The sequence below is a fragment of the Empidonax traillii genome, unplaced genomic scaffold, assembly GCF_003031625.1.
Source record: "Empidonax traillii isolate 1590-97213 ecotype Southwest subspecies unplaced genomic scaffold, ASM303162v1 scaffold1038:size248295, whole genome shotgun sequence".
Classification (NCBI taxonomy): domain Eukaryota; kingdom Metazoa; phylum Chordata; class Aves; order Passeriformes; family Tyrannidae; genus Empidonax; species Empidonax traillii.
The window spans coordinates 100,988-108,277 of NW_020956231.1; the positions used below are offsets into that span (position 1 = coordinate 100,988).

General features: G+C 39.2%; 1 long non-coding RNA gene across 1 annotated transcript; it reads left to right on the forward strand.

Moving 5' to 3' along the window:
• The first annotated feature begins 263 nt into the window (after positions 1-263).
• On the forward strand, positions 264-6,981 carry LOC114068318. The gene is made up of 2 exons (XR_003573560.1): positions 264-330; positions 6,764-6,981. It is a non-coding gene; the product is annotated as an uncharacterized LOC114068318 (long non-coding RNA).
• Positions 6,982-7,290: the final 309 nt, after the last annotated feature.

The following is a 7,290-nucleotide window of genomic DNA, read 5'->3' on the forward strand; positions in this document are numbered from 1 at the left end:
GTCACTTGGACAGGATATGGAAAAAATGCCTAATTAGTTTATTGTGGAACAGAATATACTGGAATATCTGAATAAGGAAGGCAAATTTCATGATTGCCACAGAATTTGAGGCTGCTTATGAAATTCTAAAATAGAGTGTATTTGAAATGCAGTAATTTTCTTTTTTTAACTGAACAACAGGAAGTGAGTTTTGCTGAAAACAAGTCAGCTATTGGCATGCTTCTTCAGCAATCTATCATAGCTCTTCAACTTTATTTTCTTGTACAGCATGGCATATATAAAGAGAAGAGATATATTTATTCAACTCCATTACTTCCCAGAGACTCCAAGGTAAGTGTGCGATTTTGAGCAGGGGACAGAATTATGAGCATGTGGGACTGATGTAGATCACAGCTGGGCTCAAGAGCACATGGGGCTAAACAGCCATGTTTAAGGAACAGAGCTGAGATCTGTGCAGATGACAAAAGTTGCTTAGGCACTTCCAGTGCCAGTAGACACACAGGTATAGACACCTCCATGGGAGGGTCACTCTTGATGTCATAGGCTCATAGAATGATCTGACTTGTAAGAGATCTAAAGTACCGTCTACTTCCAACTCCCCTGCCATGGGCAGCAATGCAATCCACCAGACCAGGTTACTCAGAGCCTCATCCAGCCTGGTCTTGAACACCTGCAGGGATGGTGAGTCCACAATCAGTTTGGGCTACTTGATCCAGTGCCTCACCACCATTATAGTAAAAAAATTTCTATCACCCTTGTAGTAAAGAATGCCCACTCCAGCTACCCTATGATTTTTTCTTCATCTGCAAGTTCTCCCAAACCAGCACCTGCCTTTCCAGTGAGAATAGGAGTGCTTGGACTTAGTTGTATTATTTCCACAAATTCTCAAGGAGACCTCCTTCATCCTTGTATTCAAGTCCTCATGTCAGCTTTTAGGATTTTTAGGATTTCAGGCAAGGATATTCCTAAAGCGATGGTTGGTTTTAGAGCTCCAGTGATATACAGGAGCAGACAGCTGCTGCAAGTCCCTAGGAATCTCAGACTACCTGGAGTTATGCAGTTTTTCCAGCTGCTCGTCCTTCTTGGGATTAGAAACTTTGAAGTTACATGGCAGCGTTTCTGTGGAACCTTTTTGGGTTAATGTTTCACCCTTTAATTTCAGGTGCATGTAGCAATCACCCACCTGTTACAATGCTTATCTGGTCCTCCTCCTTATAATACCTGCTTTCAGTTGTTCAACTGAAGCAAAATAAAATTTTCTCTGCCTATCTCTCCTTTAGAATTATGACACTGCATTCTGTAAATGGAACTGGGCCATGGAGCTTGTCAATATTTTAAGCATGTTAAGACACGAAGGGATTAAAGAAGTATTAAACACATGCCTTACAAACAAGAAAACAATGAATTATAATAAACTTACACTAAAATATAATTTACTCAAAAATGAATTTCTTAACCTGTAAATGCACATAGCTCTCAAAAAAACCTTCTTTTTCCCCCTAAAGGTAACTTGGTGAATTGAAACAGTAAACCTTTACTTGAAAATAAAAAATTGTTCAGCTTGTAGAAGAGAAGACTCCAGGGAGACCTGAAAAGTTCCTTCAAGTACCTAGAGGGGCTACAAGAGAGCTGGAGAAGGGTTGTTGTTTTCAAGGGCACAGGGTGATAGGACAAGGAGGAATGGCTCCAAGTTGACAGAGCAGAATTAGATTAGGTACTAGGAGAAAATTTTTTACTCTGATGGTGATGAGTCACTGACACAGGTTACCCAGGGAAGCTGTGGATGGTCCATTTCTAGAAGTGTTCAAGGCCAGGTTGGATGGGGCTCTGAACAACCTGGTGTAGTGGAAGGTGCCCCTGACCATGGCAGGGGGGTTTGGAACCAGATGATCTTTAAAGGTTCCTTCCAACCAATCCTTTCTATGATTCTATGACTCATTTTCCTCATCTGCACATGTGCAACTGTTATTGCAGCTAAGCTGATATGTTTAGTCTGTTACTAAATGTAAATGAACCCATGATTGACCCCTCCAGTCTCCATGTTAAATAAAATATTACCCTTCATTAAGGGTCAGGATCCTACCAGATAAGTTTAGCTGTCTAAAAGCAGTCATCTAGTCTATACAATGCATATAAGCTTTCAGGTGTGAGCTAGACAGCCAGAACCTCTGTCCAAACATGCCTCATATGTTACCTCCCTAAATTTAGCCACAATTTACACTTCTTGCTCTGTAGAAGTTCGATCTTGACCTATATGTGTTTGTGCTGCTACTGTTCAAAGCCATATGCTACAATTCCCAACCTGATTGGATTCATTAATGATTAAAAGCATCTTCCTCCTGCATGGTAATCCTAAAGCCTTGGGATTTATGGGAGCTGAGGCATTGAGCAGCATAGGACAGGCTGGCAAACTCCAAAGTAATTTCAATAGCTATGCAAGAGAAACCTCTCTTAGACAATGTGTTTCTATTATTTTCAGGCACTGAGAGAGAAAGAGGTTTCTTCTGTAGGCAGTGTTGACTTTGAGGAATTTGAGGCAAATTCAAGAGGAGATTTTAAGTATTAAATGTACAATGCTCAGAGGCAACAGGACTGATTTAAGATTCAGGCAGGAGGCAAAAGCCTTTAAATGAAAAGGTCATGGATTCTGTTTTTATGAATAGCAAGGCATCAAGCCAAGCAAGATAGGAGCATTTCTCTGCATTTCTTAAGATGACTTTGCAGAATTGCTAATCCAGTAAATACATATCCCAATACACTGACCTTCCAGGTCCTTATCCACTGATAGGAAGCCAAATGTCTTTCCTTGTATTTCTGCAGTAGAATGAACATGTGCCAAGTTCAGACCAGTAGTATGAAATGTGGACTGCTAAGAATTACATTAGGATATTAGGATAGTAAGTAGAGACATTGCTGACCAGACAGCTCCCAAATAAGGCAGTTATTTTGATCTCATTTCTTTCAATTATATCTAATAATAACAATTCAGCACAGTGTTATGCCCATGGCAGGCTCCAACATGATGCAAGGTGATAACAGGGTTTATTTTCATATAAGTTAGATTTTGGGTTCTGATTTAGAAGTGAATTAAATAGTGCTGAGCAGGGTTGAATTGAAAACACAAAGATAGTAATCTTCTGTTGATCTCAAGGTCCCATGCAGTAAATGCTGTGATAGTAAAGTTTCCTTCACCCATGACCTTTAAACCTGCATTGAAACACTTCTGTTGCAGAAGCAGTTCCTTAAACCTTTCTGCTGACAAAAATAGCAAGGAAATTGTTTTCTTCTAAATGACTAATCTTTTGTGATGCCACAGAAAGGGATTGTATTGTCTGGTCGTTATCTCAAATAACACTTACCCAAGATTAATCTGTGTATACTGAGGTTTCACTGAGGGCTTAACTAGAGAAGGGAAATGTGCAGAATTTGCAGAGAAAGCATTCACTCAGACCTGTGCACGTGTGTACATTTTTATAAACCCAGGAAGATGCCTTTGAAGCATCCAGAGGGGAATTTCATCTGCCTCATTTTGAGGGTTTAACTTAGTCAGACAGATGACCACTATGAAGTTTATGTTGTCTCATTTGCTGTGTCATTTCTCAGTGAGTTGTGACTCTTTGAAGCTCAGGGAGTTTCATGCTCTCTCTACTGCACTGAGCCATGCATGGCCTGTCTCCTCTCATGGCTTCTGGCACCTTTTTAATGCTGAGTTTAAGAACAAAATGCGCACTTAGAATCATAGAATCATTTAGGTTGGGAAAGACCTCTAAGATCATCGAGTCCAGTAATCCAGCACTGCCAGGTTCACCACTAAACCATGCTCACCACATTTACTTTTTTTTTGAACACTTCAGAGACAGTGATACATTCCTTTGCTTCCCTGGGCAACCTATTTCAACACCTGACCATGCTTCCAGTGAAGAGATTTCATAACAGATTCCACTGCATCAAATAACTTGGCACATGTGTAATAGACTTGGAAAATGGAAGTGAAAATTAGTATATCTTGAGTATTCTTGCTCATATTTAAACACACTTGTTTGATTTATTTATCTATCAAATCATACTATTGCAGAAATTCCAATTTGAACAATGATAATTTTAACACAGATACTATTTTAAATCTTGGTCCTACAATACCTAATTTTCTTGAAACTCACACTTTGTGGAGAGGATCTATTAGCATGTTAAAAAATGCATTCAGTGAGGGGAGATGAAAGGTTTTCATTGTTCATACAGATGTTATTTTTGATTTAACTTGTCTCGCACCTTCTCTCAGAAATCTCACCTGTTTTTGCTGATCTGTTCTAGCAAAGCTGTCAGCAAATGCCAATCAACTGCTAAATGGAAACAGTGCACTATGAAAAAACCTACAGTGAAGTAGGATATAAAAGCCTGGGTAATGCAATGTCTAAAAAACTGATGACCCTTGTGCAAATGGGCAAGTTAGAACAGGGTCTGGCTGGAGAAGGAGGCTGTGCAGAGTTAGGGCAGCACTTGGGGGTCAGCTTCCCTGTTTTGGTCCATGGAGACCTCCCAGCACAGAACAGTACAAGTGCAGGAATGGGGTCAAGGAGCAGGTAGGATAAGTAGAGGGATATCAAGACCAGTAAAAATGCTGAAAGCTAGTTGGCCCATTTCCAGAAAGGTCTAGAAGAATGAACTGTGCATGATAACTCATTGGCATAAGAAGAAAAACAGCCCCAGGGCAGGGACAATTTGTCTATAGAAAGGATTACCCACAGAGTTCAGGTGCTGCCCCCAGGGCCCTGGACATCTCATGGGCTGGATCAACCCTGGACCCATGAATGGTGTTTTCCTTTCCTCTCCTATTTGATCTGTGTCCACCCCCGCTTCCATCCCTCTTTTTTTTTTTATTCTTTTATTTATCTTACTATTAGAAGGGGTAAAACCTATCCCAGTTTTCATGCCGAGCATGTAATTTGCTAATAAAACTTTGCAAGGTCTTTTGGACCCTTCTGGCTTTTGCTGTTCTTTTTTTGACCGCAGTCATCTACAAATCTTGGGTGCTCCCTTCTGCTTAGGAGTGCGGCATGACAGTGGGGAATTCCAACCCCAAGCACTCAGGACATCCTTCATTTTGGTTACAGTTTTGCTTCAGTGTGACTGGGCTCATAATCTGACACTCCTGGAGCCTGTTCTGATTGTACTTCACAAGGTGAATGTCCAGGTCACACACACTGAACAGCCTTAGAAGCAACACCACAGCCACATTTTCCAAGCATTTGTTCTTGAGTGGAATTTATCCTTTTGAAACCAAAATAAAGGAATTGACTGAATGGTTTGAAAGTTTAAAATGTGTATTCTGACAAAAACGTAGGTTTGATTTTTCATTTGGTGTAATGATAAGTTATTTTTTTTCTGTGAAAAGCTGAATCAAATTTGTGATTTGAGTTTGTTAGCAATAAAAAACCCCAATAAAAATGTAAGGAGTGAATGGAAGCTTTTCTGTGAAAAAATCAATAAGTTGCAAAAAAGTGAAATTATGCGAGGTCTGATGACAACATTTTATGCCAAAAGTTTCATTTGCACTTAGCATGACTTTGGACTTTATTGGTTTGGAGACATCTGAATGAAATTTCAAATAAATATAAAATAGAATTGCTTCATATTAGCAAAAAATTTAAGTGGTTGACTTTCTCAAAGACCATCCTCTCATCCCAAGGGATTCTGAGAAACCATATCCTTCTGAACCACCTTCAGGACCACTCAGGGTGGTGGCCAGGTAAATATGGATCTTGCTCCCAAAAGAAATCCGGATGTTTCTTTCCAAAGCACTTATTTTGTTGCTCTACAGACATTGCCTGGTGCCTTTGGTCAGATAATGAGGCAGGAGATGGGGAACAGACTGCAGCTGGAGGCTGTTCATCTGGGAGAGGGTTACACTTGTACCTACAATCAAGAATGAAACCTGTAATATCTAATGGGTCCTTGCATTTCAATGAGTTAGTGCAATACTTCCACTTGAATGCATTTTCCTCTTGACTACTACTTACCTTATAAGACTTACCTTACTTATTAACTCTATCAGGCAAAAGCTAAAAGTGTCCCACAGGAAATCTTTCAGAACCTACAATTTCAGTTATGGGAGAATTTATAGCTCAGCAACACTTTACAGATTGTCCACTAAGAGAACCACACAGGCATCAGTTAATAGACATTTTTAATATCCTTAATGAAATGGTACACAGCAATCCCAACAAGGGAGTTAATAAAAAGCCGTATGGTTTATACGCATAATATCTTAGAATTAATATAGCACAAGCAGATAGGTGAAATCAATGTAAAGAAATATATGTGATGTGTTTCATATTAAACACCATTTCTGGCACCTTATAAACACCTTATAATAATCTTTCTGTGCTGTGATATCTCTTAGCAATTCTTTGTTCCAAAATCCTACAGCAATACTGAAAATGAGAACTCTCTGCTAACATGAAATCCATGTGTTGCTTAACGGCTCATATGAACGTCTCCATCAGGAAATAGTGGACCTGTAGTACTTCCCATAATTGTTAAATATAGATATTTTCTACACTAAGTATTGTGTGTGCCCCCATTAGCCCAGAAACATTCCCAGCTTCCAAAACTAGGACTGCGGATCTTAAATGCAAACTCTGCGTAAAACCTACCAGCTCAAATCCAGTTGAACAACAAAGATCAAAAGTTATTCTCATTGAGCAAGCTTTGAATTGCTGTTCTACTGAGGAGAAAAGACTTGTGTAATTTTTATTTATTTCAGGTTTAATCCTTTGATCCGACATCTCCTTCGAATCTGCTCTGATGCTCCTGTGATGTGAAATTTGAGAGCACTCTTCTTCTAGAAGTGAGGTGGTTTCTGTGCCCTTTGAAGTTGTCTATTGAAGTTTTGATGTCAACACAGAACTGTAGAGAGGAGAATCATATTAGACCTTTCTTAGGGCACAGAGTGAATTGACTTAAATATGAGTTATCTGTTAATATTGTTGTTATCGCTGCCTGGCCTGATGACTGTGACTCCTATCTCCAATGCTGGGCAATACATTCCATCGAAAGAGTTATGTTTTACCCCTTTGGACAATAGAAGTTGTTGCTAATAATGTCTTTGGGTCAGTTGATTCATTTTTATTGTCACTTTTGTTTTCTTCGTGCTGGTATTTCATCAACTCTGGAAAAACTTTTTGAAATGAATGTATTTAATTTTTTTTTGTATTGAAAATCTTACTATGACTCCAACTTCAAAATGAATTGATAAAAGTTAAGAATGTTTAAGTTAGAATTGCTCTTCAT